This window comes from Elephas maximus, chromosome 14, assembly GCF_024166365.1.
Source record: "Elephas maximus indicus isolate mEleMax1 chromosome 14, mEleMax1 primary haplotype, whole genome shotgun sequence".
Lineage (NCBI taxonomy): Eukaryota > Metazoa > Chordata > Mammalia > Proboscidea > Elephantidae > Elephas > Elephas maximus.
The window spans coordinates 94,565,055-94,592,212 of NC_064832.1; positions in this window are offsets into that span (position 1 = coordinate 94,565,055).

Consider the following 27,158-nt stretch of genomic DNA (forward strand, 5'->3'; position numbering starts at 1 on the left):
AAGGACTCCATTGTATCTTTAGTACCAGTAAGGTGTTGTATCCTTTCACCATACTTATTCAATCTACATGCTGAGCAAATAATTCGAGACGATGGGCTATATGAGGAAGAACAAGGCATGAGGATTGGAGGAAGACTCATTAACAACCTGCGTTACGCAGATGACACAACCTTGCTTACTGAAAGGGTAGAGGACTTGAAGCACTTGCCGATGAAGATCAAAGCCCACAGCTTTCAGCATGGATTACATCTCCGCATAAAGACAACAAAAACCCTCACAACTGGACCAATAAGCAACATCATGATAAATGGAGAAAAGATAGACATCAAGGATTTCATTTTACTTGGATCCACAATCAACGCCCATGGAAGCAGCTGTCAGAAAATCAAATGATGCATTGCGTTGGGCAAATCTGCCGCAAAATACCTCTTTAAAGTGTTGTAAAGCAAAGATGTCACCTTGAAGACTAAGGTGTGCCTGACCCAAGCCAGGATATGGTCAATCACCTCATATGCGTGTAAAGCTAGACAATGAATAAGGAAGACTGAAAAGAATTGATGCTTTTGAATTATGGTGTTGGCAAAGAATATTGAATAGACCATGGACTGCCAGAAGAATGAACAAGCCTGTTTTGGAAGAAGTACAGCCAGCATGCTCCTTAGAAGTGAGAACGGTGAGACTTCATCTCATGTACTTTGGACATGTTATTAGGAGGGATCAGTCCCTGGAGAAGGACATCATGCTTGGTAAAGTAGAGGGTCAGAGAAAAAGAGGAAGACCCTCAACGAGATGGATTGACACAGTGGCTGCAACGATTGGCTCAAACATAGCAATGATTGTGCAGGACTGGGCAGTGTTATGTTCTGCTGTACCTAGGGTTGCTATGAGTTGGAACTGACTTGACCGCACCTAACAACAAGAAGGTGTCTGAAAATGTGAAAACTCAGACACGATGACCCCACCAGCTAGCTCAATCTCAAGTCTTACGAATGGCAGTAAAAGTAAAGTGAATCAGTGTGTGGATTCTGGCAGCTGGTTTTTGTGGACTCAGGGACCCCTGATTCAAGTAGCATCTTTGAGGGCAGAGGACGTACTGGGACAGTTGAGGTGAATGGGGGAGAGCAAAGAGCTGTGTGGAAACCCAGAGGCAATGTCTATACGCTCACTGATTTGTCTAGTGTGGGGGAAGACAGGTTTATAGTCCTGTTGTTGTTGGGTACTGTCCAGGCGATTCTGACTCATAGTGACCCCATTGTGTTAGAGAGAAGAACTGCCCCGTAGGGTTTTCTAGGCTGTACTCTTTACGAGAGCAAATCACCAGATCTGCTGCTGGGTAGGTTTGAACTGCCAAGCTCTCCTTTAGCAGCCAAGTGCTTAACTGTTGGGCTGCCAGGGCTCCTTTTTATTGTCCTACAAATCAGAAAAACCTGCAATTGTTCAAAATGTTGAAGCAAGGGATGCAGTCTTTTCCAAAGAGGATATTGGAGGGAAAATAGCCTAAGAATGCCTAATTGATCTGATCCTAAATCAAAGGCGGATTAAATCAAAGGCGGAATATACATTTTATAGTAACAGTAAAACCTGAGTTCAGTGGGCAATGGCCAAGAAGTGGTGATGAGAAGGTAACCTTAAACCAAAAAAACCAAACAGTTTCTGTTGTGTCTATTCTGACTCACGGAGACCCCATATGTGTCAGAGTAGGACTGTGCTCCTCAGAGTTTTCAGAAGTAAATGGCCAGGCCTTTCCTCTGAGGTGCCTCTGGTTGGACTCTAACTGCCAAACTTTGAGTTAATAGCCCAGCGCTTAACTGTTTACACCACCCAGAGACCCCATGGAAGTCCCATTCCCATGATGAAAATAAAAAATTCAAGTTTCTGAAGTCATTAAAGAGGAAAATGCATGTGCAGATGCATAAAGAGGCAAATTAAAAATGAGAGAAACGTGTGTCTGGTTCCTCAAGTGTCCACGAAGACAAGATAACCTGAAAAAGAAATATTCTACAATCGTGCTGGTACGTTGACACCCCTGGAGCAAGAATGCGCAGAAATGTCTGTTTCTTCCTAGACAAATATCTTTTCTGTAAGAATAGCGATGCAACCACAAGTCTTTAGAGTACGCATAAGTGAATAAAGAAAGAAATGGATCAATATATAACTATGGCGTAGAGCATGATGTCCTTCTCCAGGGACCGGCCCCTCCTAAAAACATGTCCAAAGTATGTGAGACATAGTCTCGCCATCTTTGCTTCTAAGGAGCATTCTGGCTGTACTTCTTTCAAGACAGATTTGTTTATTCTTTTGGCAGTCCATGGTATACTCGGTACTCTTCCCCATCACCACAATTCAAAGGCATCAATTCTTCTTCAGTCTTCCTTATTCGTTGTCCAGCTTTTGCATGCATATGAGGTGATTAAAAATATCACGGCCTGGGTCAGACGCACTTTAGTCTTCAAGGTGCCATCTCCACTTTTCAACATTTTAAAGAGGTCTTTTGCAACAGATTTACCCAATGCAATGTGTCTTCTGATTTCTTGACTGCTGCTTCCATGGGTGTTGATTGTGGAGGGATCAATTCCTGGAGAAGGATGTCATGCTTGGCAAAGTAGAGGGTCAGTGAAAAATAGGAAGACCCTCCATGAGATGGATTGACACAACGGCTGCAACAACGGGCTCAAGGATAACAAGGATTGTGAGGATGGCGCAGGACCAGGCAGGGTTTCATTCTGTTGTACACGGAATCACTATGAGTTGGCACCAACTCGACAGCACCTAATGACAAAAACAACAACAACATGCTATAGGGCAGGAAGAGAAGTTTGGAAAATGAAAACAAGAAGGGGAGAAACAGGGAAGTGTAGAGAACAATGGTGGGAGAAAGCACTAATCAGGAGACTGTATCTTACAGGACCAGGAGAATAAAAATCCATATCAAACAAACCCAAAGTTGCATCCCACTTTGGAGAGAGGTATCTGGGGCCTTAAATGCTAGCAAGGGGCCATCTAAGACCCATCAGTTGGTCTCAACCCACCTGGATCAAAGGAGAGTGAAGAACACCAAGGACACAAGCTAAGTACAACCCCAAAAGACAGAAAGAACCGCATAAACCAGAGACTACATCAGCCTGAGACCAGAAGAACTAGATGGTGCCCAGCTACAACCAATGACTGCCCTGATAGGGAACACAACAGAGAACCCCTGAGAGAGCAGGAGACCAGTGGGATGTAGACCCCAAATTGTCATAAAAATACCAGACTTAATGGTCTGACTGAGACTAGAAGGACCCCAAGTGGTCATGGCCCCCAGACCTTCTGTTGACCCAGGACAGGAACCATTCCCTTTAGCCAACTCTTCAGACAGGGATTGGGCTGGACAGTGGGATAGAAAAAGATGCTGCTGGTGAAGAATGAGCTTCTTGGATCAAGTAGACACTTGAGACTATGTTGGTATCTCCTGTTTGGAGGGAAGATGAGAGGGCAGAGGGTGTCAGAAGCTGGAGGAATGAACACGAAAAGAGAGAGTGGAGGGAAGGAGTGTGCTGTCTCATTAGGGGGAGAGCAATTAGGAGTATATAGCAAGGTGTATGTAAATTTTTGTATGAGAGACTGGCTTGATTTTAAAGTTTCACTTACAGCACAACAAAAATTAAAAACAAACAAACAAAAAAACCCCAAAGTTCAAAGCCAGAGAAGAAGTAATGGCAAAATCAGTTTTTTTCTTCATACTTTTTTGATGAGAGTGGGACAGGTATCATTACTGTTGTGTGCCTCTGTTTAAAGAAACTCGATAAGCAAACACTCGTTATCACAGAGCTGACACAGTTGGAGGTGGCTGTATTTAAGAAGAGCCCCTGGGCGATACAAATGGATAGCAGTGCTACCCAAAAGATTGGAGGCTTGATTTTACCTGGAGGCACCTCGGAAGAAGAGCAGGGTAATCTCCTTCTCAAACATCAGCCACTGGAGACCTAGGTAGCATAGTTGTACTCTGACACCTGCGGGGTCTCCATGAGTCAGAACAAGTCAGCAGCAACTGGTTTAGTTTTCGATATTTTACTACGGATTTAAATTATAAAGAAATTCTTCCTTTAAATTGCAAGCTTTTCTACTGCTTTTTTTAATGGCAGGAGGGAACCCAGCTATTCCATCAAGTGGGAAATAAGTGAACTGGGGAAACTGGTTGAAAGGAAAGGGATTTTTCTTTTGTGGCGGAGGGGGTGGGTGGATACAAAGCTGGGTTACAGGAATTTTCCATCCTGTTTCCATCCTGTCAAAATAGCTGAGAACAATGAGAATGTTCCACAGTGCCACCTAGTGGTCTTGAGGGATGGCTCCCAGAAGCGAGGCAAACTCTGGGTGGATGACAGCTGGTTTCAGGAGCTGCGGTTTCAGACCCAACCTTCACCTTCTAAGGGGTGAGGGAGTTGGACAGGATTAACGGCTGGCCTCGGCCAGCGCTTTGTGGTGAGGCCAGCAGTCCCGCTCCACCCAGCCTGGATCTCAGGGATTTTTATGTCTAAAGCCAGGGCTTTCCTATGAGGATTTATATAACACTGATACGAAACGGCTCATGCTGGTGCCTTGGAGATTTCGGGCTCAGAACCAAAAGGAGAACCTATCAGACATAGAAATGCACAGTTTTATGAAAGAACCAGGAAGCCCTGATGGCGCAATGGTCAAGCACTCTGCTGTTAGCCAAAATGTTGTCAGTTCAAACCTACCCAGCAGCTCCACAGGACGAAGACCTGGCAATCTGCTCCCGTTTCCTAGGAAACCTTATGGGGCAGTTCTACTCTGTCAACGTGAAGTCGCTTTGAATCAGGATCGACTTGAGGACACCCAACAACAGCAACAACATGCAAGAACCACTTCTGAGAGTATGGAAATGGCTGGTACACAAATAGTCTCATTCTCGCTTTAAGCTTACACTCTGTCTCCTATTTGCTCAGATACTTGATGACAAGGTCATGGCTTCTGTGGCTATGACATTTAGTTCAAAGAACTGTCCTTTGTTTCCAGGATCACACAGCTGTCCTTTAAGCGACTGGCCTGCCTGGGCCCTGGACCCCTGGGGATGCACCCCCGGCCTTTCTCCCAGCCGGTTTCTATATTATTAGTGGTTCCGTTGCTCCCCACCTTAAACCCTTTGGCTTCTCTTTGCCTTTGGTGTAAAGCTAACATGCCTCAGGGGAGAAACCAAGCACATCAGGATCTCAACCCCACTCACCTCCCCAGGCTCGTCTCCTGCTCACACTCCACGCCCTGCATCCCCGAGTCATCCCACGCGCCTGGCCCATCTCGTGCTGCCCCCACCACTGAACAGTCTGCCTAGCCTCGCTTTGCCTGCTTGTTCCTGCTCATCCTTTGTCCTTCCCAGTCCGAGCCTGGACTAGGGCCCTCTCAACCTTCCCTTGGAGCATTCCATATGAACCATCCTGCAATGCTGGGTACACTCCTTGTGAATGACTTGTACTCCTCCCAATTTAACATATTAACCCCTGAAGGGCCTTCTAGCCCTGTGTCCCCAATGCCTGGAAGCATGCCTGACAGGCGCATCGGTTATCTTGATAAGTATTTGAATGAAAGTAAGGGACAATATTGGATCGGGGGCCTGCTTCTACGCCCCTGCACAGTCAGACAGTCATCTTATTTCCAAATATAAATGTAACAGGTGTTAGTGGGACTGAGTTCTGCCCTGTTACGTGGGGTCACTAGGAGTCAAAATTGACTTGACAGCACTGAACAGCAACAACTTGTTGCTATTAAACCAACAAACCACGAAGATGCGTGACATTCTAAAGAAAGCCCACACCAGTGAAAGCCAGACATCCCCCACCCCAGGCCCTGTTACAACCAACGCCCACCTACCTCCAGCACCCTGGTCTCATCATAGGCCTTGTGGGGACCATGGTGTTCATGGAGGGTTTACTGTCCCCCACAAACTCATGCGAAGCAGCAGAGTCCAGCAGATCCACGTGCGGCCAGTTGGGGTGCCATCAAGAAAGTGGAGCTGGACTCTTGCTCCCCAGCTGGTTGCTCACTGAGTGTGACAACAGAGCTCTTGGGAAAGCCTGCAGTGTCCTCTGGAACTGGAGTGGAAGGACCTGGAGGCTGGTGTTAGCTTCTCAGCTGGGTATTTCTAAAGTCAGAAGGCTTGATGGATAGCCCACACCGGTGCATAACAGCAGACAGTAGTACAGCGTGCCTGGGAAGAAAGGATAGAGGCACACCCTCACTCCAGTTCCTCAAGTCCTCATGTGGCCCTCAAGTGGCCCCATGAAGGAGCTTAAAGAGAAGACAAGATGCAGGAGCTATGGAGTGGCCAGGACGGACACCAGGCCAGGAGAGAAACGTCCTGCTGGGCAGGGCAGCCAAACGTCTGCCTCAAGGTTCCTCAGCCACAGAGAGAACCAGAGAGAAGCTGAACACCATACACCACGTCTGCCAAGCCATTTGCTGTGGAGTTGACCCCGACTCATGGCGCCCTCGTGTGTGTCAGAGGAGAGCTCTACTCCATAGGGTTTTCAATGGGTGATTTTTTGGGAACGGATCGCCAGGCTTTTCTTCCAAGGCTCCTCTGGGTGGGTTTGAACCTCAGGCCTTTCTGTTAGTAGCTAAGTGCTGAATTGTCTGACCACCCAAGGACTGTACCGCATCTACCAAACTGAAAAACCCAAACCCATTGCCGTCGAGTCAATTCCAACTCACAGCGGCCCTATAGGGCATGGTAGAGCTGCTCCACAGGGTTTCCAAGGCTGTAATCTTTAGGGAAGTAGACTGCTGCATTTTTCTCCTGCAGAGTGGCTGGTGGATTCAAACCACTGCCCTTTAAGTGAGCACATGAGCGCTCAACTGTTCACACCACCCAGAGACTCTACCTGTCTGCGAAACCACCATATCAGCAGAGGACAATCTGGAACAGGTATCACCTGAGTAAGGCCAGCAACCCCCACGTGTCTTGTCAGTTTGTCGTACTGTGAGGGCTCGTGTGTTGCTGCAATGCTGGAAGCTCTGCCGCCGGTATTCGGATACCAGCAGGGTCACCCATGGAGGGCAGGTTTCAGCTGAGCTTCCAGACTAAGACAGACTAGGAAGAAGGACCCGGCAGTCTACTTCTGAAAAGCATTAGCCAGTGAAAACCTTATGAATAGCAGCGGAACATTGTCTGATATAGTGCTGGAAGATGAGCCCCCCACGTTGGAAGGCATTCAAAAGATGACTGGGGAAGAGCTGCCTCCTCAAAGTAGAGTCGACCTTAATGACGTGGATGGGGTAAAGCTTTCGGGACCTCCATTCGCTGATGTGGCGTGACTCAAAATGAGAAGAAACAGCTGCAAACATCCATTAATAATCGGAACCTGGAATGTACAAAGTATGAATCTAGGAAAATTAGAAATCATCAAAAATGAAATGGAACGCATAAACATCGATATTCTAGGCACTAGTAAGCTGAAATGGACTGTAATTGGCCATTTTGAATCAGACAATCATAAGATCTTCTATGCCGGGAGCGACAGCTTGAAGAAGAATGGTGTCACACTCACTATCGACAAGAAAATTTGAAGATCCATCCTGAAGTACAACCCTGTCAGTGATAGGATAATATCCATATGCCTACAAGGCAGATCAGTTAATAAGGTTATTATTCAAATTTATGCACCAACTACTAAGGCCAAAGATGAAGAAACTGAAGATTTTTATCAGCTTCTGCAGTCTGAAATTGATCAAACAGGCAATCAGGATGAATTGATAATGACTGGTGATTGGAATGGAAAAGTTGGAAACAAAGAAGGGTAAACCAAAAAAAAAAAACAAAGGGTAGGTAGCTGGAAAATATGCCCTTGATGATAGAAACAATGCCAGAGATTGAATGATAAAATTTTGCAAGACCAACGGCTTCTTCATTGCAAATACCTTTTTTTCACCAACATAAACAGTGACTATACACATGAACCTCAACAGACAGAATACACAGGAATCAAATCGACTACATGTGTGGAAAGAGATGATGGAAAAGCTCAATAACATCAGAGCAAGTCCACCAGAACAAAAGTATGACCTTGAGTATATCCCACCTGAATTTAGATACCATCTCAAGAATAGATTTGACACGTTGTACACTAATGACTGAAGACCAGATGATTTGTGGGATGATACCAAGGACATCATACATGAAGAAAGCAAAAGGTCATTAAAAAGACAGGAAAGAAAGAAAAGACCAAGATGGATGTCAGGGGAGACTCTGAAACTTGTTCTCAAACGTCGAGCAGCTAAAGCAAAAGGAAGAAATGATGAAGTAAAAGAATTGAACAGGTTTCAAAGGGCGGCTCGAGAAGACAAAGTAAAGTATTATAAGGACATGTGCAAAGAGCTGGAGATGGAAAACCAAAAGGGAAAAACACGCTCGGCATTTCTCAAGCTGAAAGAACTGAAGAAAAAATTCAACGCTTGAGTTGCAATAGTGAAGGATTCTATGAGGAAAATATTAAATGACACAAGAAGCATCAAAAGAAAATGGTAGGAATACACAGAGTCATCGTACCAAAAAGGATTAGTCGATGTTCAACCATTTCAAAAGGTAACATATGATTAGGAACTGGTGGTACTGAAGGAAGAAGTCTAAGCTACACTGAAGGCATTGGTGAAAAACATGGCTCCAGGAATTGACCAGAATATCAACTGAGATGTTTCAACAAATGGATGCAGCACTGGACGTGCTCACTCGTCTATGCCAAGGAATTTGGAAGATAGCTACCTGGCCAACAGACTGGAAGGCATCTGTATTTACACCTGTTCCCAAGAAAGGTGATCCAGCTGAATGCAGAAATTATTGAACGATATCACACACTAGCAAAATTTTGCTGAAGATCATTCAAAAGTGGCTGTAGTGGTATATTGACAGCTAACTGATTCAGAAGAGAACGTGGAACCAGGGATATCATTCCTCCTGTCAGGTGGATCCTGGCTGAAAGCAGAGAATACCAGAAGGATGTTTACCTGTGTTTTATTGACTATGCAAAGGCATTTGACTGTGTGGATCATAACAAATTATGGATAACACTGTGAAGAATATGAATTCCGGAACACTTAATTGTGCTCATGAGGAATCTGTACGTGGATCAAGAGGCAGTGGTTTGGATAGAACAAGGGGATACTGAGTGGTTTAAAGTCAGGAAAGTTGTGTGTCAGTGTTGTATCCTTTCACCATACTATTCAATCTGTATGCTGAGCAAATAATCCGAGAAGCTGGACTATATGAAGAAGAATAGGGCATCGGGATTGGAGGAAGACTCACTAACAACTTCTGCATTATGCAGATGACACAACCTTGCTCGCTGAAAGTGAAGAGGACTTGAAGCACTTCCTGATGATGATCAAAGACCACAGCTTTCAGTGTGGATTACATCTCAACATAAAGAAAACAAAAATCCTTACAACTGGACCAATAAGCAACATCATGTCAAACGGAGAAAAGATTGAAGTTGTCAAGGATTGCATTTTACTTGGATCCACAATCAATACCCATGGAAGTAGCAGACAAGAAATCAAAAGATGCATTGCATTGGGCAAATCTGCTGCAAAGGATGTCTTTAAAGTGTTGAAGAGCAAAGATGTCACCTTGAAGACTAAGGTGAGCCTGGCCAAAGCCATGGTATTTTCAGCTGCATCATGTTCACGTGAAAGCTGGACAATGAATAAGGAAGACCGAAGAAGAGTTGACGCCTTTGAATTGCAGTGTTGGTGAAGAATATTGAATATACCATGGACTGCCAAAGGAACTACAAACCTGTCTTGGAAGAAGTACAACCAGCATGTTCTTTAGAAGCAAGGATGGTGAGACTGTGTCTTATATGCTTTGGACACGTTGTCAGGAGGGATCAGTCCCTGGAGAAGGACATCATGCTTGGTAAAGTACAGGGTCAGCGGAAAAGGGGAAGACCCTCAAGGAGATGGATTGACACAGTGGCTGCAACAATGTTGGCTCAAGCTTAACAATGACAGTGAACATGGCCCAGGACCAGGCAGAGTTTTTTCTGTGGTACATAGGGTCTCTATGGGTCGGAACCGACTCGATCGCAACCAGCAACAGCAACAGTGGAGATCTTTCAACAGATTTGGTACACATGTATTACCATTTTCTATAAGGCTGTGAGAATGAAACTCTACAGAGGCACTGGATAAATTCTGTTCATAAATGCATTACTTAATAATCTCTTCATTATTCTAATATTTATTTTTCTCGTATCTAACCATGCTTGTTTGAGTTAAAAATATGCAATAATGGTATAAAAAGATGAGTCATTTAAGTCTGAATTTTCTTGAAAAGAAAAGTATTTCCCAGTAAAAATATTGCAATGGTATGCAGAGAAACTACTTAAAAATTAACCCTGAAGACCTTGATCAGGGAATGAAAATTCTCAAATACTTAAAAAAGTTATTTCACTTTAGAAAATTTCTATTTTGAAAATTTTTTCATTGTATCATGAACACAAAACTCACTGTAGTTTCTTTGACTTTGCCTAAATTGAACAAAAACGGATCCCTGTTGGCACAAGTGTTAAGTGCTCAGCTGCTTGCCAAAAGGTTGTTGATTCAAACCCACCCAGCTGCTCCTCAGGAGAAAGACCTGGCGATCTATCCCGTAAAGATCACAGCCTAGAAAAACCCCTATGGGGCTGTTCTACCCTGTCACACGGGGTTGCTGTGAGTGGGAATCCACTCAATGGCGCCTGACAGCAACAACACATTGAAGATGCTCTCTTGATACATTAATTCGAATATGGACCCCTTTCTAATTATCTTTACGTTGAAGCGGTGACTGATATGGATTGAATTGTGTTCCCCTAAATTATATGTTGGAATCTGTTATGGATTGAATTGTGTCCCCCAAAATTTGTGTGTCAACTTGGCTAGTCCATGGTTCCCAGTATTGTGTGATTGTCCACCATTTTGTCATCTGATGTGATTTTCCTATGTGTTGTAAATCTCTATGATGTTAAGGAGGCAGTATTAGGTTGTGTCGTAAATCAATCTCTTTTGAGATATAAAAGAGAGAAGTGATCAGAGAGGCAGGGGGACCTCATACCGCCCAGAAACCAGAGCCAGGAGAATATCACGTCTTTTGGAGCTAGAGTCCTATGCTGAGAAGCTCCTAGAGCAGAGAAAGACTGATGACAAGGACCTTCCCCTAGTGCAGACAGAGACAGAAAGCCTTTCTCTGGAGCTGGCACCCTGAATTTGGACTTCTGGCCTCCTAGACTGTGAGAGAATAATTTTCTCTTTGTTAAAGCCATCCACTTGTGTTATTCCTGTTACAGCAGCACTAGATGACTGAAACAGAATTCTAAACCCTATACTTGTGGACATAATCCTGTTTGGAAATAGGGTTTTCTTTGTTTTGTTACTGAATCTTGTCAATGTCCTAACCCTAATCACTTCTGAGTTATCAAAAGCCCAGTTTAGACACAGGACAAAAGGAGCCCATTGCCAGGAGGTGCTTAGCCATTATGAGGCAAGACCTGTTCCTCCTGTCCATTTTCAGGCAAGACCTGCTCCTCTTGTCCATTATCAGGCATCATTAAGTGACAGCACTCTGTGTGGCTCAATTAGCAGCTGCTCAGACGAAGCAGAACCTGCCCCCTCCTGTCCATTGTCCTCAAAGCTTCATGTGGCTCAAGCCAGTCAAACCCAGTTTACTAGCCTCCATGCAAAAGAAAAAAAAAAAATGCAGTTAGTCTTACTGCGCCTGCACACCATGATAACATGTGTAGTCCACAATGTTTGTGTGTACGTCACGTCCTAGACAGGGACGGTGTAAAAGGTACTGCGTTGCTTTGTTCGGGGAGCTTGATTTGAGGCACGCACTTCCTTGTTCCTTGCCTGCATGCTAGCAAGAAATGCCCTTCCTCCCTCCTCACCTTGGTGTGTCTTTGTTGACGAGAAGGCACAGGAGCGCTTTGGGTAACACCCAGGTGGAACAGTGGTTAAGCACTTGGGCAGTCAACTGACTGTTCAAACCCACCTGCCTCTCTGTGGGAGAAAGACCTGGCGATCTGTTCCTGTAAAGATTACAGCCAGGAAAACCTGTCGTGGGGCAAAAACATCACAAAGTTTAGTAAAGCAAAATAAGTTTTATTCGGCTTATATTTAAAAGGCGAAAGCGGGAAACGAACAAGCATGCTGCCCGAGCCGTGTCTACCCGAGTCCAAGGAAATATTACAGAATAAGCGAAAGTGGGAAAACAGACAATCATGCTGCCAGAGCCAGGTCTGCCCAGGTCCGAGAGTTATACATAGAATAGGCAAGAGTGAGAAAACGGACAAGCACGCTGCCAGAGCCCTGTCTGCCTGAGTCTGAGGAAGGCAACAGAGCCACCAGGATATGTTAACGTTACAAATGGACAAAACCATTGAAAGCTTCACCTTTCCACAGATTGGCTAGAAACTGTGAGCCTACATTTTGAACTGTCTTTCGTAAAAATCATTGGTACAGGTTTCAGTAACCACAGTCAGGAGGCTCTTCATTGGTCCAACAAATTTTCTATTCACTAAATGCTAATAGAAAAAGGTAAGAGCGGAAGCTCTTTCGTGCTCTGTTTTGTGATTTGTTTATGTGAAAATTTCCCTAAAAGATATTTTCCAAGATTGTCCTAGCCGTTGTCTTTATACCTCAGGGAATAATGGCTCCAATATTATCTCCTAAATCAAACCCTATGCCCAGTTCTCCTCTGTCTCTATGAGTCAGATTCAACTCGATGGCAACAGGGTTTTTAGACACAGAAAACAGCACAAACGGGAAAATAGATGCCATGTGATGATAGCCAAGAAATGGAGGAACGCTGGGGCTACGGAAGCTGAAAGAGACAAGGATTTCCCTCCAGAGCTAACAGAGAGACAGACTTCCCCTAGAGCTGGGGCCCTGAATTCAGACTTCTAGCCTTCTGCGCTGTGAGAAAATAGACTTCTGATATTTACAACCACCCACTTGTGGTATGTCCGTTACAGCAGCACTAGATGACTGAGACAGGGCCTTAGATGTTGTCTTAGTTATCTAGTGCTGCAAAAACAGACATACCACAAGTGGGTGGCTTTAAGAAACAGAAATTTATTTTTTCACAGTTAGGAGGCTAGAAGTCCAAATTCAGGGTGCCGGCCCAAGGGGAAGGCTCTCTCTCTCTCTCTCTCTCTGTGTTGGCTCTTGGAGGACGGTCCTTGTCTCTTCTGAGCTTCTGCCCCTGGAAGATATTCGTGTAGCTTGACATGTCTCTTCCTGTCTCTGCTTTTCTCCCTTGCTTGTTTAATCACTTTTATATCTCAGAAAAGATGGATTTAAAACACGCTTTACTCTAATCCTGTCTCATTAACATAAAGAGGACAAACTCTGCACTAAATGGGGTTATAGCCATAGGCATAGAAGTTAGGATTTACACACACCCACAATTCAGTCCCTAAGAGATGCTATTCTGCTTTTTGCAGGAAAAAACACCTGATACTTGGAAAGGCCTTCACCAAGAGTCACAGATGATTGACAAATGTTAAAATTGGGTCACGTTGCTTTAACTTGTATCAAATGCTGGTTCGGAATGAATTTTTAGTCTCGTGAATGATTTAAGGAAATAATAATTTAATATATTCAGTATCGAGTAAATTTTTATGTTCTTTTCACTTTATCAAGTTAAAAGTAGTAAAAATGTGTAATAAAATGTGATATAAAGTTTTATTTAAAATCTTATCAAATATCCTTTTGGGCAATAAATTTTTACCCGACATATCTGGTGTTTCCGTTGAACTACTAACAACTCTGCTAGCAGATGGAAAATTTCTGTCATTCTGTATGAAAACCTGCTCCCCAAAGAAACTTTATACAGAATATTGCTTATATTTATATGAAAGAGTGACTAAGCGGAATATGTAAATCTCTTCACGGAAGACAAACTCGGGCTTATACAGAAAAGGCGCTTCTTCCTTGCCGTTGTTAGGTGCCGTCAAGTTGGTTCCCACTCATAGTGACCCCAAGTCCAACAGAATGAAACACTGCCCAGTCCTGCGCCGTCCTCACAATCGTCGTTACACTTGAGCCCATTGTTGCAGCCACTGTGTCAGTCCATCTCATTGAGAGTCTTCCTCTTTTTTGCTGACCCTCTACGTTACCAAGCGTGATGTCCTTCTGCAGGGACTTGTCCCTCCTGATAAGACGTCCAAAGTATGTGGAACAAGTCTCACCATCCTCGCTTCTAATGAGCGTCCTGGCTGTGCTTCTTGCAAGACAGATTTGTTCGCTTTTCTGGCCGTCCATGGTATATTCAGTATTCTTTACCAACGCCACAATTCAAAGGCGTCAGCTCTTCTCTTATCTTCCTTATTCATTGTCCAGCTTTCACAGGCAAGAGATGACTGAAAACACCGTGGCTTGAGGAAGGCACACCTTAGTCCTTAAAGTGACATCTTTGTTTTTTAACATTTTAAAGAGGTCTTTTGCAGCAGATTTGCCCAATACAATGTGTCCTTTGATTCCCTGACTGCTGCTTCCATGGGCATTGATTGTGGATCCAAGTAAAATGAAATCTTTGACAACTCCAATCTTTTATTCTTCTGTAGATGTCTGAATTTCCTTGCTTGTAACATTCTAAAAGTATTTTATGATATCTGAAAAACCTTTCGTACTTTGCCAAACTCCCAAGATAACTCACTTCAGAAAGACCCAGAGGGTGGGTTAGAAATATGTTTTCCATTATGTTTGATGAAATGTTCAGCATAAATCACATATATATTTGATTTATAAAAATATGTCCTTCAGGTTCAAGTTTCAGTTGGAATGCAAGTATTTGTTAAATAGAAATGGAACTTTTGATTTGTATTCTAGCTCCCTCTTCCTAAACAGTTACGTGATCGTGAAAAAAAAAAAAAAAAAAAAAACCCTCTTTTTCCAAGCCTCAGATTCCTCTTTGTGAAATGAGTTGAACTCGTTGATTTCTAAGATTTCTTCAGTTTCACAGAGCCTGAAAGTGATTAAATGTAATTTAAATTTAAGTGATTAAATATTTACCATGTAAAAAACTATATGTCACATCAATAGAATACTTTCTTTTTCTTGAACCACCAAAGGATTTCACCGTTTTAACTCAGAATTTGCGCGGAGTACACTTTGCAATGTTTTGACCCCCCAAAATGCTAATAGACCCTCCTGGCAGGAATTATTAATCATGTATCTCTTTGAGATTAAAACCTGAAGAAGAGCGCGACCCGTAAGCACTTGATTACAATTTGAATTAATTACACACCATCTCACCACAATTTCCCAAGATGTGTTCGACTGAGCTCCAGTCTGCTCTTATAAAATAGTTCTGTTGTCAAACAATTTGGGGGAAATAACGGGTTAGCAAACTTAAACCCGTCTCATGACTGAGTTTGGAACACTAAATCCGCTAACTTGAACTTGATTCTCCAGTATGGGTATGGTATGCTATAGGACCCCAGGTGGTGCAAACGGTTAACATGCTTGATCGCTAACTAAAAGGCTGGTGTCCACCTAGAGGCGCCTCAGAAGAAAGGCCTGAGGATCTACTTCTGAAAATTCAGTTATTGCAAACCCCACAGAGCACGGTTTCATTCTGACACACGTGGGGTCGCCAGAAGTAGGAACTCAGCGCACGGTGACTGTTTTTTTGTTTTTTTGGTGTGCTATAAAGGGGTGCTGTCTGCTGTTGTATCGGTACATGACACCCACCCTGCCACCCAGCCCCCCCCGCCCACACACACACAGCTCCCAGAGTGAGCAATTAGACAATGCAGTTTTGGATTGGAGCAATTCTTTTTGTACTGGGTGTGTGAGCACTAAAGTGAACACAGGTTGACTATGAGGAGGAGACAGGGCAGACCACAAGCCAGGCAAAGAATGCTCAGGTTACAGGTCCATTTTCAAACGGCCTCTCGGAAAACTAGAGATAAGCAAAATGGGAAGGAGTTTTTGGAGTCAGTGGACTTCCAAGTAGAGGACTTGTCCATGCAGAGCCAAGCGGGACCCCCAGGAACCTGCACCCTAAGAATTTCTCATGGAAAAGGTGGGCGTGACTTGGTAAGAGCCCCTGCTTACAGCTGCAGGTCCCCGTGAAGGTTAGGGGCTTGCCTAGTGAAGGGCGTCACAGCAGGGCTTTGCTCTCCCGTTCCATCATGTTTCTGGGAGTGGGACACCCATATGGGAGGTAAGAACCCACCAGCAAGGTGACAGGGCTGAGGCTAAATTAAAGAAACCAGCTGCTGCCAGGTGGACTCTGACTCCTGGCACTCGCATGCGTGTTAGAATAGAACTGTGCTCCACAGGGTTTTCGGGGCTGGTTTTTTGAAAGAAGATCACCAGGCCTTTCTTCCAAGGCACCTCTGGGTGGACTCAAACCTCTAGCCTTTGGGTTAGCAGCCAAGCACAGTAATCGTTCGCGTCACCCAGAGACTCCAAGTGAGACCTTGAAAAGAAAAAGCAATCGCTGTCCTGTAGACACTGGCTCACGGCAGCCCCCGCTGTGTGGAGTAGGACTGTGCTCCATAAGACTTTAAATGGCTGATTTTCCAGAAATGTTTTGCCAGGGCTTTCTTCTGAGGTGCCTGTAGGTAGACTCGGACTGCCGACAGCCAAGTGTGGTAGTGATTTGCACCACCTGGGGGCTCCGTGCTCGCCATAAAACAAAAACCAAACCAGCTACCATCAAGTCAGTTCCGACTCGTGGTGACCCACATGTGTCAGAGCAGAGCTGCGCTCCACGGGTTTTCAGATGGCTGGTTTTTCCGGTGGGTGACCAGGCCGTTCTTCCCAGACACCTCTGGGTAGACTTGAACCTCCAATCTTTCGGTTAGCAGTCAAATGCCTTAACCGTTTGCACCCCCCAGGGTGCAGGGAAGGGGTAGTACTCACCCCGAAGCCTTGTTCTAACCTCAGGCTGCCCATCCATCTCCACCACACCGGACACCCGGCCCGACGTGGCCCCTGTTCTGTTCATGGAGCAAAGACAGTTCAGAAACAAGGCAGCAGAATTTAGAAATTAAGAGCATGGACTTTGGAGTCAGGTGACCTGGGTTGGAACCCTGGCTTGCCCCTGTACGTTGGTGTGAGCTTTCTGCAGCTCAGTTTCCCTGCTGTAAAAGGGGGGTGATCTTAATAGTTAGCACTGAGGGTTGTTTTGAGGATTCAGTGAAGTGGTAAAAAACCCAGTACATGTAAGTAATTTATAGATGCTCTTAACACAGTTAAGGGAAACCCTGGTGGCATAGTGGTTAAGAGCTATGGGTGCTTAACCAAAATGTCAGCAGTTCGAATCCACCAGGCACTCCTTGGAAACTCTATGGGGAAGTTCTACTCTGTCTTATAGGGTCACTATGAGTCGGAATCAACTCGATGGCAACGGGTTTTGGGTTTTTAACATGGTTAAGGAGCTCTGGTGGCCCAGTTGTTAAGCACTCAGCAGCTAACTTTAAAAGGTCAGTGGTTTGAACCCACCAGCAGCTTCGCAGGAGAAAGACCAGGCTATCTGCTCCCATGAAGATTAAAAAAAAACCCAAACCCATTGCCATCAAGTTGATTCCAGCTCCTAACGACCCCATAGGACAGAGTAGAGCTGCCCCGTAGGGTTTCCAAGGCTGTAATCTTTACGGAAGCAGACTGCCACATCTTTCTCCTGAGGTACGTACGGCTGGTAGATTTGAACCACCGACCGACCTTTTGGTTAGCAGCTGAGCACTTTAACCACTGTGCCACCAGTTCTACTCTGTCACAATGGGTCACTCTGAGTCAGGATCAACTAGACAGCACCCAACAACAGCATCTGGTCAGTGTCTCAGTTTCCTTATCTCTGAAATGGGGATAATAATCACAACGTTATTGCGATAATAATTCACAACGTTATTGCGAAACACTGAAGAGTTAACAGGGGTAAAATACTTATACCACAGCCTGGCAAATCACAAGAACTGTCATTTTTGTTGTTGCTTTTATTCTATCCTCACATGAGTCAGAATAGACTTTCTGGCAACAGGTTTGGTTCAGGTTTGGCTAGTGTTACTCTCTCTCTACCGCTCCAGTGTTGGAGAGCACTTAGTACACAGGAGGTGATCGTTTTTAATGGATGAAGACGCTGCAGGATTTCAGAAGAGAAGGAGATCAGTAAGGCCTCGGGAAGCCCTAGGAGGTTTTTAGGAGGTAGTGGGCCTGGGTTGGCTTCATGTCGTCCTTGTTGTTGGGTGTCATTGAATCGATTCTGGCTCATAGCGACCCCATATGACAGAGTAGAAGTTCCCCACAGGGTTTTCTTGGCTGTAATCTTTACTGGAGCAGATTGCCAGGCCTTTCTCCCGAAGATCCTCTGAGTGGACATGGATGGCTAGAATTCAGTGTGATAGCGTACACAACGGCACATGGACAGGTGACCGTATAGGTGAATGCAGGCAGATTACAGGGTACATTCCCCTCCCGGATTTAACTAATTCTGTATTATAGGACTTAATTCCATCTATTTTTTATTAATTAAATGCAAAACTTGTTCAAAACGCACCATGAAATGTAGCCTATGACACATCTTTTACGTGTTTGATGTAAAATCAGTTTATATAAACATAAATCAAACTGCATTCATTATCATTGTAAGATACTCTGAAAAAAAAAATCAAACCAAACGATCTTATCATTCAGCTGTGTTATAAGAAATACCCACAATAATTTCCCAGAGAACTTTCATTTTTCTCTTAATTTCATTTTTAGCCGACTGAGTCCAATTACAACTCAGTTTCCATTAGTACTTTGGGGTTTTTTTTTTTTTTTAAGGACTTCAAGCAAAATCTGTGTTTAATCTGCCTGGAAGGAGCCCTGGCGGCTCAATGGTTAAGTATTTGGCTGCTAACCAAAAGACCCGCTGTTTGAATCTACCCAGCGGCTCCGAGGAGAAAGACCTGGTGACCTGCTCCTATAGCCTAGAAAACCCTATGGGGCAGTTCTGCCCCGTCACATGGGGTCACTACGAGTCGGGATCGAATTGATGGCAACAGGTTTGGTTTAGGTTTATAACGAGCATGCAGTCTCCAGGTAGTGCAAATGGCAATCACACTCGGCTGTTGGTAGTCCAAGTCCACCTAGAGGTGCCTTAGAAGAAAGCCCAGGCAATCTACTGCTGGAAAATCAGCCACTGAAAACCCCGTGGAGCACAGTTCTGCTCGCACACGAGGCCGCCATTAGTCGCAGCCTACTCGACAGGGACTGCGTTTTCTTTTTTTCCTTTGGGGTCTCTGGGTAATGCAAACGGCTAACGAGTTTGGCTGCTAACCCAAAGGCCGGAGGTTTGAGCCCACCCAGAGCAACCATCTACCTGGAAGGAAACTCCTTTTTCAACTGTGGAAGGAACAGTTGGGCCATTAGTGTGTTTTCACTTTTCATTTGTTAGCGGAACTGGAGTCTCTTGATTTCTTTCCTTTCCAAACGTCTGCCACTGCCAGCGGGCGCACATTAAGCATGTTGTAACACAATCAACACTGGGTGTTCTTCAGAAAGTAAGGAAGCTTTTTTGTTGTTTGCTATTTATTTCGTAAACTCTATAGCTGTTCCAGTGATGCTACTATATCCGAACAAAAGGGCAAAGGAAACGAGCTCTTTATTGATCTCCCCCGTATTGATCTTCTCTCCTGAAATCCTGCAGCATTTTCGTTCAACGAAGTCAGCTGAGTGTTTTGACCCCACGCTGGCCTCCAGGTGGTTTGGCCACTTACGTGTTCTGGACGGCCTACAGCACGTCATTCGAGGTTCACGCCTTTCCTCACTCCTCTTCCTGGTCATCTTTAGACCCCTTAGGAGCCCTGGTGGCGAAACTGTTCAGCATTCGCCTGCTAACTGAAAGGAGGCAGTTTGAATCCACCCAGTGGCTCTGCAGAACAAAGGCCTGGCAATCTGCTCCTGTAGAGATTACAGCCTAGAAAACCCAGTGGAGCAGCTCTACACTCTTACATGCAGTTGCTGGGAGTCAGGATTGACTAGACGCACCTGACGAGAACAACAACCGACTCCCTCGTACTCACTGATGACTTTATCAGTTAATCTTTTCTCCTCCCACTACTACTCATGATATCATTCTCTCGCTCTTTTTATTCATACTTTATTATGTTTTTGGTGAAAGTTTATACAAGAAATCAGGTTCTCATTGAACAATTTCTGTACATTTTATTCAGTGACATCGGCCACGTTCTTCATAATATATCAGCATTCTCTTTGTTTCTAATTTGGTTGTTCTGTTCCCATTAACCTAGCTTCCCTGTCCCCCCTCACCTTCTCATTTAGGTCTAGGGTAAATGTTTACCATTTGGTTTCATCTGGATGAACATTTTGAAGAGCCCAGTACTCACAGGTAATATTATCATTTTACGGGCCAATCTGTCACTCGGTTGAAAGGTGACCCCTGGGAGTGGTTTGAGTTCTAAGTTTAAAGAGATCTCAGGGTGATAGTCTCTTGGAGGTTCATCTAGTCTCTACTGGTCCAGTAAGTCTGGCCTTTATTTAGGAATTTGAGTTTTGTTCTACATTTTTATCCCATTCTATCCGAGACCATCTATTGAGTCCTGGTCACAACGGTCAGTAGTGGTAGCCAGGCACCGTCTGGCTCTTCTGGCCTCAAGGTAGGTGATATCATGACATCGTTCTTAACAATGTCATCATCCACATAGACAACTGATTCCACATCTCAGTCTCCCAAATCCTTGGGCTCTTGCCTTCCAATGGTCTCTTACTTCATCCCACCTCGTTGTTGTTGTTGTTGATGTGTGCTGTTGAGTGAATTGTGACTCATAGCAGCCTCATGTGACAGAGTGGAACTGCCTCATAGGGTATCCAAGGCTATAATCTTTACAAAAGTAGATGGCCAGGTCTTTTCCCCCACGGAGTAGCTGGTGTGTTTGAGCCACTGACCTTTCCGTTAGCCGCCTAGTGTTTAACTACTATGCTACCAGGGCTCCTTGAATAAAAGTATAATTACATTAATATATATATAATTATATATATGATATAATGTACATATCGTATAATTATATAAATAATTACATTTTTTGTTTACCTAAGTTTGTGAATCGAAAACACGGCAATTGCAATATAGCAGGCTACTTCCCAATTTCTTTTCAACCTCATTAAAATAGCTTTCAAATATTGCTTCATGATAGCATACTTAGGTGTATTCATATTGTATTTGTTGTGTGCTACTGTGTATATGTTTGACTCATGGTGACCCCATGTGACAGAGTAGAACTGCTTCTTAGGGTTTTCTAGGCTGTAGTATTTACCAGAGCAGATTGCAAAGCCTTCCTCCCACAGAGCCACTGGATGGATTCGAACTGCCAACCTTTAGGTTAGCAGCCAGGAGCTTAACCGTGCGGTTGAATAAAAATGTCCAGTGATATTTGAAGGATCAGTGGAAAGCAGGAGGTGGTCTGTAGAGCCGCCAGGCTCTGTCCTTGATTGATGGGGCCCAAAGCCAGGTTACCCTATTCACAGATGCTGCCATGTTGGAGACAAAAGCTAATATGTTGGATGAGAAAATGTTTTAAAAAAAAAGTTGTAACATGCTAAAACAATGGGCTGAAACAAATAAGACAAAATTTAAGGGGGGTAAATATAAAATTTTTCATTTAGGCATCAAAAGAAATCTGTGCACTAGTAGAAGTTGGATCTTCGTGAATTAGCAGAAATAAACGTACGTAAGTCAGCTGTGTATTAGCATAAAGTTAGGGTTTGTCACAAAGAAAGAAATAGACCCACCGTCCGAGGCACGAGCCAGCCCCAAGCTGGAGAGCTGGGCTTGTTTCAAGAGAAAGGAGGGGACTCTTGAAGGAATCAATGGAGGGGAGGCAGGAAAACAGCCGGTCCCCTCTGAGAGGCTCTGGCAGAAATCCTGCCGTGGCTGGAAGGCTGATGGAGGCTGTCTGGCCTGGCTGACCGGTGTCCCACATTTGTTGTCAGATGCCGTCAGATTGGCTCTGACTCATGGTGACTCCAGGCACAACAGAACAAAACGTTGCCCGGTCCCGTCCCATTCGCACAGTCACTGGTGTGCTTCAGCCCATTGTTGTGAAGCTCCGCTGAAACCTGGCCACCACCGGTGACCTTGCTGATGTTTGAAATACCAGTGGCATAGCTTCCAGCATCACGGAAACAACAGCAGCAACATGCAAGCCACCACAGTACAACACACGGACGGTCCAACGTGCTGACGGTACAACACGCTGACGGTCCAACGCGCTGACGGTACAACACGCTGACAGTGGTGGGGTGCCCCACATATGTGGGTTAGAATCCCAGTTATGCCTGTTACTTGTCTCGCGGACTCTTGACAAGTTACTCAGCCTCTCCCAGCCTCCGCGTTTTCATTTACCAACCCCATTGCTGTCGAGTAGACGCCGAGTCATGTCGACCCTGACTCACAGTGACCCCTGTGTGTCAGAATAAAACTGCCCCCTAGGGTTTTCGCCGGCTATAGTGAAAGACCACCAAGTCTTTCTTCCACAGCACCTCTGGGTGGATTTGAACAGCCAACCTTTCAGCTAGTCGTTGAGAGCAAACCCTTTGTGCCACGGAGGGACCTTCATTTACCAAAAGAGCATAATGTTATTAGCACCCACCTCATGGAAACCAAATGAGATAATCCACTGGGTGCAATTAGCCTATTCCCACCACATAACAAACATCTAATAAACGCTTATTATTAGGCAAAGGCAACACTGGCAGAAGGTGTTAGAGGAAAACAGTTATCATATAGATGGAGGTTGGTATTTTGGAATTTCAGTTTTTTTTTATATTAAAAAAATTTTACTCACTTTATTGGGAGGTTTTGTTATTGTTCTTGTCATTGTTATTTTAATCCAGATGGGTTGCTGTGTGTCAGAATCTACTCGATGGCCACTGGTTTGGTTTTGGGTTTTAAGGGGACAAAGGAGGAGCCCCGGTGGTGCAGTGGTTAAGAGTTCAGGTGCTAACTGAAAGGTCAGCGGTTCAAACACACCACCTGCACCGTGGAAGAAGGATGTGGTGGTCTGGTCCTGTAAAGATCACAGCCTTGGAAACCCTGCGGGGCAGTTCTACTCTGTCCTACTTGGTCACTAGGAGTCAGAACCGAGTCGATGGCAGTGGGTTTAGTTTTTGAAGGTGGAAAAGTTGAAAAGGACTATTTGGTTCCCCCTCATTTGTGGACCAGCGAGCAGAGGGAGCTAAGGGCATCTCTGAATGCAGCCGGGGTCAAGGAAGCAGGAACACAGACCTCGTCGACCACTGCTCTAGCTTCTGCAAAGGGCTTTGTGAAAACCTCTGGCCCTGCCTTGGGGACGCCAGTTTTGTGTATGCAAGGGTTTTGTTTATACAACCGGTTGCATTCGAGGGGGCTGAAGACCCAGCTTTGGGACCAAGAGTATTTCCCACAGAAAAAACTAAAAGCGGTCAGTTGGCTTGAGGCCCCGCTGCTGGGCAGCTCACCGCAGGCTGAGAGCTGTGAGCCGTTTCTGGGATACCTCAGGAGTCATGTCTCAGTGCCTCCCCCTCCAACAGGAGGGCACATGGGCGTAAATCTTTGTCACCTGCGTGAGTCAGGCCCTTCTAGACTTGTCCCTGAAGGAGGAAGAAAAAGGCTAATCGCTCAGGAAGAGCAACCACCCGTACCAGTTGTCGTCCAGTCGGTTCCTCCGACTCACGGAGGCCCTATGTGTGCAGAGGAGAACCGTGCTCCATAGGGTTTTCAGTGGCTGTGATCTTTCGGAAATAGATTGCCAGGGCTTTCTTCCAAGGCACCTCTGGGTGGGTTTGAACAGCCAACCTTTTGGCTAGTAGCACAGCGCTTAACTGTTTGTGCCTCCAAGGGCTTTGCAAAACCAGCCCAATGCCTCATTACTTCACTGCCCCGGCCCTCCTGTGATGGGCACTGGGGTGCTGCCGGGCTGCTTTCTGTCGCACTTCCACCTGTGCCTCCTCACCCTTCTTGCCTTCACGAGCCCCTCCAGCCTGCAATGCTCACTGTGTTCTGCCCTTGAAGAGAGTGCTCCTCAGAGCCAGGTAGATGCAACCCTAGTTGTTACGTTCTAGCTCTCCAGCTGGGTGCAGGGTGCTGGTGTTCACCTCATCCTGATGCTTGATAACTTACCTATGGGTCACGTATGTGCCTCTGTAAATATTAAATATTAAATGTTGTTGTTGGGTGTGGTTGAGTTGATTCTGACTCATAGTGACCCCATGTGACAGAGAAGTGTCCCATAGGGTGTCTCAGGCTACAATTTTACAGAAGAAGGTCACTAGAACGTTCTCCTCCAGAGCCACTGGGTAGGGTTTATTATTCTCACATTACAAGGAGTTTTGAGGTGAGTATTAATTCCTGGAGAAATCTCTGTAATTTTTTGTTTCCTATAGCTCTGGGTTTTTTTGCTGGGTATAGCTCTTAGAGTAGCCTTGGTGGTGCAGTGGTTAGCTTGGCCGCTAGCCAAATGACGACAGTTCAAATCCACCGGTCTCTCCTTGGAAACCCCATGGGGCAGTTCTATTCTGTCCTATAGGGTCACTATGAGTCGGAACTGACTTGAAGGAAACAAATTTGGGTTTTTTTCCCCCCTCTGGTATAAGGCACTCAGCTGTTAACTGAATGGTGGATGGTTTGAACCCAACAGCCGTTCAGCAGGAGTAAGATGTGACAATCTGTTTCCATAAAGATTACAGCCTTGGAAACCCTGTGGTGCAGGTCTACTCTGTGCTATAGGTTCACTGTGAGTCGGAATTGACTGGACAGCAACAGCTTTTGTAGCTCTTAGTCAAGGAGCCCTGGTGACACAATAGTTAAAAACTCAGAATATTTTTTCCCCCAGGAAATGTCTACATCAAGCAAGGTTTAAGGAGACAAGCTACGGAAACCCTTCAAAAGGAAGTGTTATCCACATGGCTGTTTTTCTCTCCACTTCTCTATTTGTTTCTCTCGGCCTCTTCCTTCTCACTGTTTCTCTCTATCTCTCTGTCTCTATCCCTCTGACTCTTTCTCCCTCTCTATGTCTCTTTCTGATAGCAATGGCTTCCAAAAAGGTCTAGAAACCAAAGCCAAGAAAGATGAACTATACTCTGCTTTAGAATATTGGATCAAGAGTTTTATAAAGCTGGAACTTTTCTTCTTCTTTTTTTATTGTGCTTTAGATGAAGGTTTCTCATCAAACAGTTAGTACACGTACTGTTTTGTGACATTGATTAACCACCCCATGACATGTCAACACTCTCCCTTCTCAACCTTGGATTTCCTATTACCAGTTTTCCTGTCCCCTCCTGCCTTCTTGTCCTTGCCCAGGGCTGGTGTGCCCCTTTAGCCTCATTTTGTTTTATGGGTCTATCTAACCTTTGGCTGAAGGGTGAACCTCAGGAGTGACTTCATTACTGAGCTAAAAGGGTGTTCGCGGGCCATACTCTCAGGGTTTCTCCAGGCTCTGTCAGGTCAGCAAGTCTGGTCTTTCTTTTTGAAATAGAATTTTGTTCTACATTTTTCTCCAGCTCTGTCGCAGACCTAAAGCTGGGACTTTCTAATTGTGTTTAGTGAACTCTCAATATTTACCATTTAGGCCCTTAAGTTAAAATAACGAAAAAGTTAAAATATTTTCATATTTCCTTAGATCCTATTTGCATTTGTGAAATTATTTTGCTGACACCTGAAAAAATCTTTCTTTATGTAAATTATTTTAAAGGCTTTGCTACATTATGAAACACAGCTTTTCTTATACCTGAGGGTCAAAATGTTTTTCAGAAAAAGACATTTCTGACTTTATCATGAAAACCAATGGGTGAATAAGACTCAGTGGAAAGAAACTCATCTCATGGGTACTGTTGTAGGTAATACAACTATTTCAAGATTCAGTGTTACATTAAGAATTTGGAGTGTGGGAAGGATTTTCGGACGAGGTGATTCCCTCTGAAATTGCACAGTGTGGGCCCTCTGTGATGAATGGGACCCAGCCGGTCACCACTGATTTGCCTCCTGCTGACCCCTCTTTAAACTGCTCGAGAAAATAGAGCAGGCGCAAAGCCACCGTGGTGTGGAAGCCAGCTGTATGCTCAGCATTTCTCCTGCCCGAAGTCCAGGTGGCCCTAGAGGTAGAAGGCTATGAATTACACGGGAAGAAGGAGGAATTTCACAGGTCTCTCAACATCCCCTAATCCACAGTTTTAGGGACTTCGTCACGCTTTGGTGGACACAAACTTCACAGTGTTGGGGACATTGGTGAAGAGTCAACCTCTTAAAGAACAGAGTTTATTTTGGAGAAAATGAAGGTCATTTGGCAAACACAGTAAGCCCGTTCCTTCTTAGTAATACTCTTTTCTACATGAGTTTGTTGTTGTTGGGTGTTGTCGAATCGATTCTCATAGCGACACTATGTGACAGGGTAGAACTGCCCCCTAGGGTTCTCCAGGTTGTGATCTTTACAGGAGCAGATTGCCAGGTCTTTCTCCTGTGGATCCGCTGGTAGGGCTCGAACTGCCAACCTTTGGGCTAGTAGCTGATCTCTTAATTGTTTCACCGCCGGGACTCATAATGAGTGTGAAATAGTAGGAAGAGTTGCCCAGGGAGTGGGCTGCAGCTGCCAGGCTACAAGGAGGAACCAGTGATATCAAAGCTAGGGGGCAGCCAGGCTGGAAGGGGTATCCCTGGGCTTCCAGGCTGTTGTTTTTGTATGTCTTTGAGACAGAGTAGAACTGTCCCATAAGGTTTTCTAGGCTGTAATCTTTATAGAAGCAGGCTGCCAGATCTTTCTTCTGAGGTGCCACTGGGTGGGTTTGAACTGCCAACCTTTCAAGTTATCAGCCAAGCACTTAACCATTGTGCCACCAGGGCTCCTTGCAATTAACTAGAACCAAACCAAATCCACTGCCTTCTAATCGATTCTGACTCATGGTGACCCTGTAGGACAGACTAGAGCTGCCCTGTAGGGTTTCCAAGGCTGTAATCTTTACAGAAGCAGACTGCTGTATCTTTCTCCCACAGAGCAGCTGGAGGGTTCAAACTGCTGACCTCTCAGTTAGCAGCCGAGCACTTAACCACTGAGCCACTAGAGCTCCTGTTACACATGTTTACAGACTGTAATTTCCAGTAATGCAATGGAGCCGGAGGTGGAAGAGGCAGGAGTTGTTCACTTAAT